We start from the raw sequence: 12606 nt of genomic DNA, 5'->3' as shown, positions 1-12606 counted from the left end.
AGACCCAGTAAGCCAGAGGATTTTCGGTGGGAAAGGTGTCCAAGTCTGACCTTGCCCCTAGGTATTCCTGCACCATGTAAATCAGACGCTGGCGATGGGTGCTGGAACCAATCATACCTTGGGGCTGCGGACTAAAAAATTGTCTGAAAGCATCAGTCAGACGGCCACTTTCTCCACCGCTCCTTCTGACCGATGCCTCAGCAACACGTTGTCCAGGACCAGGAGTTTGTAAGGTCGGCAACCTTACCCTTGTACCGTGGATCAAGGAGAGTGGCCAGCCAGTAATGGTCCTCTCCTTGATCCGAAGAATACGAGGATCCTTCCGCAGGCTTTGCAGGATCAGGGAGGCCATGCAGCGTAGGTTAGCTGAGGCATTCGGTCCGGAGTCCTCTGGGTCACTAAGGACAACATGATCCGCAGCTACCTCCTCCCAGCCACGTTCAAGTCCACGTGTTTCTTGGGACTGTAAATCATCCCTATAAGACTGCTGCTGCTGCTGCTGATGCTGAGTGCCAGCCTCCACCTCCATGCTGACACAATCATCCTCCTCCTCCTCTTCCTCCTCCTCACCCTCTTCCTGTGTGATGGGTGGCACAGCAGGAACACTGTCTGGATAAAGGGGGCCTTGAGAGGCAAGGAAGTCCTCCTCTTCCTGCCTCTGTTCTGCCTCAAGTGCCCTGTCCATTATTCCACGCAGCGTATGCTCCAAGAGGTGGACAAGAGGTACAGTGTCACTGATGCATGCACTGTCACTGCTCACCATCCTTGTGGCCTCCTCAAACGGTGACAGGACAGTGCATGCATCCCTGATCATGCCCCACTGGCATGGTGAGAAAAAACCAAAAAACCTGTCCTGGTGCCGTAGTCGCACAGGTACTCATTGATGGCCCTCTGCTGCGTGTGCAGCCGCTGCAGCATGGCCAATGTTGAGTTCCATCTGGTGGGCATGTTACATATAAGGCGGTTCTTGGGCAGGTTCAACTCCTTTTGGAGCTCAGCCAGCCGAGCACAGGCATTAAATGATCGGCGGAAATGCACACAGACTTTCCTGGCCTGCTTCAGGGCATCCTGTAAGCCGGGGTACCTGCCCAAGAACCGCTGCACCACCAGGTTAAGGACGTGAGCTACACAGGGCACATGGGTCAGTTGTCCCTGTCGGAGGGCGGAGAGGAGGTTGGTGCCATTGTCGCAAACCACCATTCCTGGCTTAAGCTGGCGTGGCGTCAACCACCTCTCGGCCTGCCCCTGCAGAGCTAACAAAACATCCGCCCCAGTGTGGCTCCTGTCCCCCAAACAAACCAGCGCAAGCACGGCATGGCATCGTTTTGCCTGCGTACTTGCGTAGCCCCTGCAACGCCTACGGAGCACCGCTGGTTCTGAGGACAGAGCACTGGAAGAGGCCATGGAGGAAGAAGAAGAGGAGGGGGTGGAGGAGAGAGGTGTGTCACAACCAATAGTAGCATTTTGGAGGCGTGGTGGCGGAACAACCTCCAACACTACTGCACCTTGTCCTGCATCCTTCCCAGCAGCCAGAAGAGTGACCCAATGGGCCGTGAAAGACAGGTAACGTCCCTGTCCATGCCTGCTGGACCATGAGTCAGCGGTAATATGCACCTTACCGCTGACCGCCCTGTCCAGCGAGGCAAGAACATTGCCTTCCACATGCCGGTAGAGAGCCGGAATCGCCTTCCGTGAGAAAAAGTGGCGTTTGGGGACCTGCCACTGAGGAACCGCACATTGTACAAACTCACGGAAGGGGGCCGAGTCTACCAACTGAAAAGGCAGCAGTTGAAGTGCTAGCAATTTAGCCAAGCTAGCATTCAACCGCTGGGCATGTGGATGGCTGGGAGTAAACTTCTTCCGCCGGTCCAGCAGCTGGGGCAGGGACATTTGCCTGCTATAATCGGACGTGGGTGTACCGCTAGCAGAGTTCCCGGAAGCACTTGGCTGTGACACACCTAATTCTACACCTTCATTCCTCTCAGAGCAGGTTTCAGAGAGGACTGAAGGTCTAGTGGGGTTGGAGATGCCAGCTGATGAGGAGCAAGGAGAGGTCCGCTTTGTTCTTTGGTGTGGGTCTTTGAGGTACGCTTGCCAACGAGCTGCATGGCAGGTCAACATATGTCTGGTCAAGCATGTGGTGCCCAAGCGGCTGATGTTTTGGCCACGTGAGATACGCTTGAGACATATGTTGCAAATAGCAGCGGTGCGATCTGATGCACTCGTCTCAAAAAAGGCCCACACCAAAGAACTTTTAGAATAACGCGCAGAGGCAGCGCTCTGCACAGGCGGAGTTTTGCGGTGTGATTCAGTCGGTGTGCTGCCCCTAAGCTGGCCCCCGGAGGGCATCCTGCCTCGTTGGACATGTGCCTCCTCCTCCTCCTCCTCCTCCTCCTCCTCGCTCCTTCCAGGCACCCACGTGGAGTCAGTGCCCTCATCATCCCCTCCCTCTTCATCGCTGTAGCAAACCTGGCAGTATGCTGCAGCTTGTGGAACATGACTGCCAGATTGCTGTCCTTCTTGAGCATCCCCTCTCTCTGCGCTCACGCTACTGCCTTCCTCTAGCTGAGTGTCATCATCAGAGCCCACCAAACACTGGGCATCCTCCTGGAGCATGTACCCAACACTGTGCTCAAAGAGTTCAGGAGACTCCTCAGGAGGACGTGGTGGGTCTAGGGAAGGAGTCACTGATGATGACATTGAGAGGAGGGAAGACGATGCGTTGGCAGCTGCTTTGCGACTACCCTGAGACTGGGTGAGAGAGGATGAGGAGGATGAAGAGGGCTTGGTCATCCACTCTACCAAGTCAGTGGCATGTTGCGGTTCAACATGTCCAGCTGCCGAAAAGAAGGACAAGCATGTCCCATGGCCACGTGCTGATGACAATGCACCGCGTCCACGACCAGCACTGTTGTCTCTAGACACAGAGCCTGCTTGCCCTCTTTTATCGGCTCGCGCCTGTCTGCCTCTCCTTGCTGGCCTTCCAGACATGGTAATGGCCTGAAGGGAGTTGGGTAAAACAGCAGTTGGGTAGTTTATATTGTGCTGGAGGCACACACAACTTCCAATAACTCCTGCAGATGGCAATTGGGCTCAAATAGAGAACAGCTATGTAGGTGGATTATAGCGGTATGTACTGGGTACAGAGCACGCAGACAGCACGCACTATCTCCTAACACTACTGACTGCAAGCTCTATTATTAATGATAGATCACTAGCTATATAGGTTAGGTGAATATCGCGGTGTATACTGCGGTCAGGGCACGCAGACAATAACCAGAAAACAGCAGAGATAAAGGGGAATATACAGATGTATACTGTGCTGTGCTGGAGGCACACACAACTTCCAATAACTCCTGCAGATGGCAATTGGGCTCAAATAGAGAACAGCTATGTAGGTGGATTATAGCGGTATGTACTGGGTACAGAGCACGCAGACAGCACGCACTATCTCCTAACACTACTGACTGCAAGCTCTATTATTAAAGATATATAAATATAGTGAAGTGAATAGTGAATATAGTGGTGTATACTGCGGTCAGGGCACAGACAATAACCACTACACAACAGCAAGATAGGAAATCAGCCAAAAACGATCGGTGTATACTGTGTTGAAGGTACACAGAACACCCACTGCTTCAGATGCTAACACACTACACGAGGCCGCCTCAATGGCGGCCTTATATAGTGTGGGGCGTGCACTACACAGCCTCAGCTATGATTGGCCACAGGCATCCTGCCTGTGGCCAATCATGGCTCTCCTCGCTGCTGGCGCTGCGATTGGCCAAGCATGCGGGGTCACAGTGCATGCTTGGCCAATCATGAGCCAGCAATGCACTGCGCCATCGCAGTGCATTGTGGGCCGTGAGCGCCATGCGAATTTTGACGCGAACGGACCAAGTGTTCGGATTTCGCCGAACGGACGAACAGCCAATGTTCGAGTCGAACGTACGTTCGACTCGAACACGAAGCTCATCCCTAGCAGTCAGTTGTAGGAGATTGTGCGTGCTGTCTGCGTGCTCTGAACCCAGCACACAGGAGAGGCTTCCCAGGAGAGCAGACGTACGTGGAGGAGCTCTGTGGAGAACCGCAGCTGTCTTGGACATCCGGCCTTATGGCGTCGGCCAGCCCAGGCTCGGGGCCCTCTTCCCGGCCTGGGGCTACAGCTCATCCCCCTGGTGGAAAGGAAGGCCTCTCCAGGGAGGAACGATTGTTTTTATCCACCCAAGTGGAGTTAAGCGACTGGACCCGGGCACAGCCGGGTGAAGACGGCTTGAAGCTGCAAAGGCGCAGGGTCAGGGTGAAAACCCTGATCCAGAAGGCAGTGGAGGTATACGGCAAGAAGATGGAAAGGCTGACGGCTCTCAGGAACTCCAGAGACCGTTCAGGAATCAAGAAGAGAGCAGAGTACAGAGATACCATAGAAGATCTTAAAGCTGAATGCAAAGACCTCTGGCAGCTCCTGGGCGGTCTCTGTGAGAGAGGAGTAGGAGAGAGAGGATTCCTGCTTGAAATAAAACGGGAACTCCTGAGAATGAGCCAGGAGGGCTCCCAAGCAGTAAGGAGGGGAACGCAGAAGAGCTTACCCAAGCCGGCTGTGGAAGACCCTTCGGCAAGTGTGGAGGAAGAGAGAAGCCAGCATCCCGGTACAGACATCAGTGAGGACGGTGCCCCCCTTGGAGCAGTAAGCACGGAGGGTCCCCGGGTCCATGTAAGTCCGCCTGCCCAGTCCGTGATTGGGGCAAGGGTTGACCCGGGTAGGGTACCCGGTGAAGTGTTGGGAGGCTCCAGGGGAGAGGGAAGAGCAGGAAGTGTGGAGTGCCAAGGGAAAAAACTGGTAGTAGTCCTCACCCGGAGCCATCTGGAAGGGCCGGTACAACCTGTTGTCAGCAAGTCCGCGGCTGATGGTGCAGCACAGGCCCCCCCAGTGATCCAGGGTGATCCGTCGGTCCCCTATGCGGTGCGAGGGTTGCCGGCCATAATGGCGGCCCCCGCCGCGGCCGCACGTGGTGAGGGGATGGAGTCTGTGGCCCCAATGGCGTCTGTGGCGTCTGTGAAAACATGTGTGGAAAGGAGATCTTCTTCCGCTGCGGACACCATAGCGGGACATGTCGCGGGAAGATCCGCGTCATTTCCGGTGCAGAGGGCCGCGTCCGGAAGTGGCTCCCGCGGACCGGAAGTGACTGACAATGCGTCCCCGGAAGTGCAGGAAATGTCCGAAAAGACTGTGGAGTCACCACATGATACTGCCCACGGCCTCTCGGTCGGGGCGGAAGGAATGGACGAGGGTTTGGGAGACCCACTGGGTACTATCTCGGAGGGGCAGGGGGAATCCCCTGGTGTGGATCTCCCGGCCAGGCAGGGGAGCTGGGGTGAATCCCCTATGGGAGAATTGGGAGCGGAATGCCCCGCACTGAAATTTATAAGGGAGCTAGAGGGATCCCAGCGGGAGGAGGTGATGGAAGATGCCTCCCCCCAGGGTCCTGCAGTAGAGGTGGCTAGTGCCCCGCCCCCCATGGAAAGGGTGAGGAGGAAAGTAAGTGTCACAGGTGGGCCAGAGGGTGGGAAAACAGCATCAGCTCAGCCTGGGCCTTCCGGCCTGGTTCACGGGGAGCCTGACCCTTCCCCCGCAGGCCCCAATGTCATCTTGGGCACGCAAGCCGAGGCTAACCTCCTGAGTGCCCTGAAAACTGGACGTTCGTTTGCCCAGGTGGCAGGTACGTCTGTGCCCCTAAGGCCCCTGTACGGCCAGTTTGGTGCCCAGAACTTCAGGGCCCCCCCCGAGGAGCAGTTCCAAGGGGCGAATGCCTGGTCCAGGGGTACAGGGGGTCCCGAAAGGCGCAGGCGCAACGCGGTGCAGCTCAGGTGGGAGGGAGCGACCGCTTGTCCCAGCAGGGGTCAAGTGATTGATTACCTGTTGGAGCTTCGGTTTAAGGTTTCAGACCTGTTCGCAGTGATACATCCTGCGAACTCGAAAGAGTTCGATATTAGCTTCGTCTCCGTGGTCTCCATGGAGCTTTTCCTGACCCTCTACGAGATTGTCGGGAGGTCTGAACCATGGAAAAGTTTCCGGGTAGTGCCTCTCTCGAGGCAGGAGGAAATTAAAAACATCACTGTGCTGGTCAGGAACGAGTCTCTCCCGCCTGAGGACATCGCCACCTGGCTGGCGCGGTACGGACAGCTCCAGTCAGGGCTGAGGAAGAGCCTTGACGAGCGCGGGGTCTGGACGGGTGCGTGGCAGGTCAGGATCCGGCTCAAGCGCCAGGGCAACACCGTGGCGCACGTTCCCGGTAGCGCGTTTATCGGGCGAGACCGGATCCTGGTCTTCTACCCCGGCCAGCCCCGTAGGTGTTTCAAGTGCGGCAGTCCTGCACACCTCAGTGCAGACTGCACAATGCCTCGGTGCGTGAGATGTAATGGCTTCGGCCATTCATCTGATGGTTGCAGACTGATAGTCTGCAACCTCTGCGGGGAAATGGAGCACCCCTTCAGCCGTTGCCCCAAGGCTTTCCGGGGGCATCAGGCGGACGGGGCTGCCCCAGGCCCAGGGGGTGATGGTGACCCTAGACAAAGTGGAGCCCCCAATCCCCCAGAGCCACAGAGGGAGGATCCCCCCCTCCCTCAAAGGGTTAGGCCCCCCAGGCATGAGCAAGGGGCGGGTAGGGTGGTTGAAGATCCAATAGGTGGTTGCCCAGTAGACCCCCCGGCCCAGCCTGGGTCAAGGAGGGATGGGGTAGTGACAGGTAGACCGGCTGATAAGTCGGTAAAAGCCAATAAATCATCCATTAAAAAGCCTCAGACCCCCCCCCCTCCCCCCATCCCCCTCCTCCCCCAGCTCCCCGTGCTCCCGGCTCCTCCCCTGCCCCCTCCCCGGCCCATCCCTCCCCCTCGTACTAAGCTTCCTCCCCCCCCTTCCCATCCCCCATCCCCTGTGTCCTTGGATACAACCCCCCCAAGCCTAGGCCTAGCTGTTAACCCTATGCCCCCCCAGATTCTTCTGGGGTGGGTGCCAAATGCCAAGCTTACCTGGCAGCAGAAAATCCTTCAGAGACCCCTATGGACACTACTAGTCCTGGAAAAGGGGCAAATAAACGGCCCAAGGACCTATCAAGTGGTAGATCGGACGGAGAGAGTGGGAGGGAGCCCCTACATATTGAGTGGGAAAAAAAGAAAACAAAGAAAAAGAAGAGAAGGAGCCCGGGGAAGGAGGGCGGCGGGGGTTCTCAGCCTGAAACCAGTTCGGGGGCGGGAGGGGGTCCCTCGCTTGCCCTCTGGAACCGGTTTGGGGTCCTCTCCTCGGACTCCGAGGAGGATTAATGTTATGATCATGGGATTAAGGATCGTCTGATATGGGCAGTTTGAATAGATCCTGTCTGTCCAAAAGCATTTATGCAAGTTGTTCTTTAGTTCTTTTTTGCTCAAGTATGAGTTTTTCTTAAGTTCTTGATTATGTAAATCAGTAGCAGTTTTATTTTAATAAAAATTTCCACCTATATAGCTAACTATCTTGCTCTTTTTAAATAGAGCTTGCAGTCAGTTGTAGGAGATTGTGCGTGCTGTCTGCGTGCTCTGAACCCAGTATACACCGCTATATCCACCTATATAGCTAACTATCTTGCTCTTTTTACATAGAGCTTGCAGTCAGTTGTAGGAGATTGTGCGTGCTGTCTGCGTGCTCTGAACCCAGTATACACCGATATATCCACCTATATAGCTAACTATCTTGCTCTTTTTAAATAGAGCTTGCAGTCAGTTGTAGGAGATTGTGCGTGCTGTCTGCGTGCTCTGAAACCATTATACACCGCTATATCCACCTATATAGCTAGCTATCTTGCTCGTTTTAAATAGAGCTTGCAGTCAGTTGTAGGAGATTGTACGTGCTGTCTGCGTGCTCTGAACCCAGTATACACCGCTATATCCACCTATATAGCTAGCTATCTTGCTTGTTTTAAATAGAGCTTGCAGTCAGTTGTAGGAGATTGTGCGTGCTGTCAGCGTGCCCTGAACCCAGTATACACCGTTATATCCACCTACATAGCTCTTCTCTAATTGAGCCATCTGCCATCTGCAGGAGTTAGTGGGTGTTGTGCGTGCCTCCAGCACAATATACACTACCCAATTGCTGGTTTTCCCAACTCCCTTCAGGCCATTACCATGTCTGGAAGGCCAGCAAGGAGAGGCAGACAGGCGCGAGCCGATAAAAGAGGGCAAGCAGGCTCTGTGTCTAGAGACAACAGTGCTAGTCGTGGACGCGGTGCATCGTCATCATCAGCACGTGGCCATGGGACACGCTTGTCCTTCTTTTCGGCAGCTGGACATGTTGAGCCGCAACATGCCAACGACTTGGTAGAGTGGATGACCAAGTCCTCTTCATCCTCCTCATCCTCTCTCACCCAGGCTCAGGGTACTAGCAAAGCAGCTGCCAACGCATCGTCTTCCCTCCTCTCAATGTCATCATCAGTGACTCCTTCCCTAGACCCACCAGGTCCTCTTGAGGAGTCTCCTGAACTCTTTGAGCACAGTGTTGGGTACATGCTCCAGGAGGATGCCCAGTGTTGTGTAGGCTCTGATGATGATACTCAGCTAGAGGAAGGCAGTAGCGTGAATGCAGAGAGAGGGGATGCTCAAGATGGACAGCAATCTGGCAGTCATGTTCCACAAGCTGCAGCATACTGCCAGGTTTGCTCCAGCAATGAAGAGGAAGGGGATGATGAGGGCACTGACTCCACGTGGGTGCCTGGTAGGAGAGAGGAGGAGGAGGAGGCACATGTCCAATGAGGCAGGATGCCCTCCGGGGGCCAGCTTAGGGGCAGCACACCGACTGAATCACACCGCAGAGCTCCGCCTGTGCAGGGCGCTGCCTCTGCGCGTTATTCTAAAAGTTCTTTGGTGTGGGCCTTTTTTGAGACGAGTGCATCAGATCGCACCGCTGCTATTTGCAACATATGTCTCAAGCGTATCTCACGTGGCCAAAACATCAGCTGCTTGGGCACCACATGCTTGACCAGACATATGTTGACCTGCCATGCAGCTCGTTGGCAAGCGTACCTCAAAGACCCACACCAAAGAACAAAGCGGACCTCTCCTTGCTCCTCATCAGCTGGGATCTCCAACCCCACTAGACCTTCAGTCCTCTCTGAAACCTGCACTGAGAGGAATGAAGGTGTAGAATTAGGTGTGTCACTGCCAAGTGCTTCTGGGCACTCTGCTAGCAGTACACCCATGTCCGATTATAACAGGCAAATGTCCCTGCCCCAGCTGCTGGACCGGCGAAAGAAGTTCACTCCCAGCTATCCACATGCCCAGCGGTTGAATGCTAGCTTGGCTAAATTGCTAGCACTTCAACTGCTGCCTTTTCAGTTGGTAGACTCAGCCTCCTACCGTGAGTTAGTACAATGTGCGGTTCCTCATTGGCAGGTCCCCAAACGCCACTTTTTCTCACGGAAGGCGATTCCGGCTCTCTACCGGCATGTGGAAGGCAATGTCCTTGCCTTGCTGGACAGGGCGGTTAGCAGTAAGGTGCATATTACCACTGACTCATGGTCCAGCAGGCATGGACAGGAATGGTTTGTTTGGGGGACAGGAGCCACACTGGGGCGGATGTTTTGTCAGCTCTGCAGGGGCAGGCCGAGAGGTGGTTGACACCACGCCAACTTAAGCCAGGAATGGTGGTTTGCGACAATGGCATCAACCTCCTCTCCGCCCTCCGACAGGGACAACTGACCCATGTGCCCTGTGTGGCTCACGTCCTTAACCTGGTGGTGCAGCGGTTCTTGGGCAGGTACCCAGGCTTACAGGATGTCCTGAAGTAGGCCAGGAAAGTCTGTGTGCATTTCCGCCGATCATTTAATGCCTGTGCTTGGCTGGCTGAGCTCCAAAAGGAGTTGAACCTGCCCAAGAACCGCCTTATATGTAAAATGCCCACCAGGTGGAACTCAACGTTGGCCATGCTGCAGCAGCTGCACATGCAGCAGAGGGCCATCAATGAGTACCTGTGCGACTACGGCACCAGGACAGGGTCAGGGTAGCTCGGTTTTTTCTCACCACGCCAGTGGGGCATGATCAGGGATGCATGCACTGTCCTGTGACCATTTGAGGAGGCCACAAGGATGGTGAGCAGTGACAGTGCATGCATCAGTGACACTGTACCTCTTGTCCACCTCTTGGAGCATACACTGCGTGGAATAATGGACAGGGCACTTGAGGCAGAACAGAGGCAGGAAGAGGAGGACTTCCTTGCCTCTCAAGGCCCCCTTTATCCAGACAGTGTTCCTCCTGTGCCACCCATCACACAGGAAGAGGATGATGAGGAGGAGGAGGATGATTGTGTCAGCATGGAGGTGGAGGCTGGCACTCAGCATCAGCAGCAGCAGTCTTGTAGGGATGATTTACAGTCTCAAGAAACCCGTGGACTTGAACGTGGCTGGGAGGAGGTAGCTGTGGATCATGTTGTCCTTAGTGACCCAGAGGACCCCGGACAGAATGCCTCAGCTAACCTATGCTGCATGGCCTCCCTGATCCTGCAAAGCCTGCGGAAGGATCCTCGTATTCTTCGGATCAAGGAGAGGGACCATAACTGGCTGGCCACTCTCCTTGATCCACGGTACAAGGGTATGAGGATGAGACATCTCCGGGAGGCCTTGCAGAAAGGTCTGTGCAACGCGTTCCCAGAGACTGGGAGGTTACAAACTCCTGGTCCTGGACAACGTGTTGTTGAGGCATCAGTCAGAAGGAGCGGTGGAGAAGGTGGCCGTCTGACCGATGCTTTCAGACAATTTTTTAGTCCGCAGCCCCAAGGTATGATCGGTTCCAGCAACCATCGCCAGAGTCTGATTTACATGGTGCAGGAATACCTAGGGGCAAGGTCAGACTTGGACACCTTTGCCACCGAAAATCCTCTGGCTTACTGGGTCTTGAGGATGGATCACTGGTCAGAGCTTGCACAGTATGCAATTGAGCTACTGGCCTGTCCTGCATCGAGCGTTCTGCTGGTGGCTTTGTTACCGATCACAGGGTGCGCCTGTCCACCGACTCAGTTGATCGACTGACCTTCATCAAGATGAATCAGTCTTGGATCACCCACAGCTACCAAGCACCTGAAGCTGATGTAACCGAATAATTTTTTTAGAAATATCACATCCCTTCAAGACTGCCTATGCTGATGCTGAGTGACTGTCCTGTTATGTTGATTGTCTATCCTATTCCTCCTCCGCTGATATGTTGGAAAAACATTTTTGGTTCTGGGTGATGCCATCAGCCCAATTTTTCTGCCCCTGTTTAACAGGGGCATTTAATTACAAGTTGATGCAATGCTTTGCAGCAGGTCTCATTCCTGCACTACAACTAGAGTATATGGGAGAGGTTGCAGTGTCCTGCCACCAGCACCAGTGCCAGCAGCCCAATTTTTCAGCCCCTGTTTAACAGTAACATGTAATTACAATTCTTGATATAATATTTCACAGGAGGGCCCGTTCCAGTGCCCACCCAGAGTAACTGTGAGGACTTATAGTGTTGTGGCACCAGCACCACAACCACCAAAGGTCAATTTTTCTACCACTGTTCAACAATGGCATGTAATTACAATTCTTGATATAATCGTTCACAGCAGGGCGCTCCAGCGCCCACCAAGAGTCATTTTCAGGGCTTACAATGTTGTGGCAAAACCAACACCTTGCTCCGCCATTTCTGCAGAGCATATAGGGCAGGCCCCTACTTTCAAACATCCAACTTACAAACATCTCCTACTTGCAAACGGAAGGAGACAACAGCAAGGGAGATGAAAAAATACAGACGGCAAAACAAATTATACAGGGGTGATAACCCTTCCCTATGTTTTCCAAAAAGCTTAAAAATAGATTTTTTGACTGGAGCTACACTTTAAAAATGTACCAGTTGAAAATTACAAACAGATTCTACTTAACACAACAAACCTACACAGTCCCTGTCTTGTTTGCACCACCTGTATACTGCTTTTCTGAGTATATAGGGCCTGGGGGCCACACGTATTTCCTTTTTTTAATATGGGTACGGGGTTCCCCTTAATATCCATACAAGACCCAAAGGGGCTGGTAATGGGCAGGCAGGGCTACCCATGCCATTTTTCTCAATGATTTTCAACCATATTGCAGGAACCAGATATAACATTAAAACCGCAAGCAGTTTTAAATGACGTTATTTCCGTTAAATGTCATTTTGTGCAGGGACTGTTCTAAACACGGGAAACACGTGGCACTTCACAGGCATACTATAGACACCCCCCAGGCACGATATTTAAAGGAATATTTCACTTTTTTTTCACTTTAATCGTCATTAAAATCAGTGCTCCTGCCAACACGGCAGTTTTTAAAACTTTTTTTTGCATTGACTGGGGCAGGAGCCAGGTCCCCAAACCCTTTTTAGGACAGTATCTTGCATATTAGTAGTTAAAATTAGCACTTTGATTTTCGAACGTTCGAGTCCCATAGACTTCAATGGGGTTCTAACGTTTGTACGAATTTGGGGTCCGTTCGAAAGTTCTGGTGCGAACCGAACCGGGGGGGGTGTTCGGCTCATCCCTAATCACTAGCCTATACTGCTTCTAGATTGAGGCCTATATTGGCACAAGAT

Source organism: Lithobates pipiens, unplaced genomic scaffold (genome assembly GCF_037356315.1).
Source record: "Lithobates pipiens isolate NorthernLeopardFrog02 unplaced genomic scaffold, aLitPip1_a1.2 Scaffold_18, whole genome shotgun sequence".
NCBI classification, from domain to species: Eukaryota; Metazoa; Chordata; class Amphibia; order Anura; family Ranidae; genus Lithobates; species Lithobates pipiens.
The sequence above is the reverse complement of the archived record's forward strand: the minus strand, read 5'-3'. Positions refer to the sequence as shown.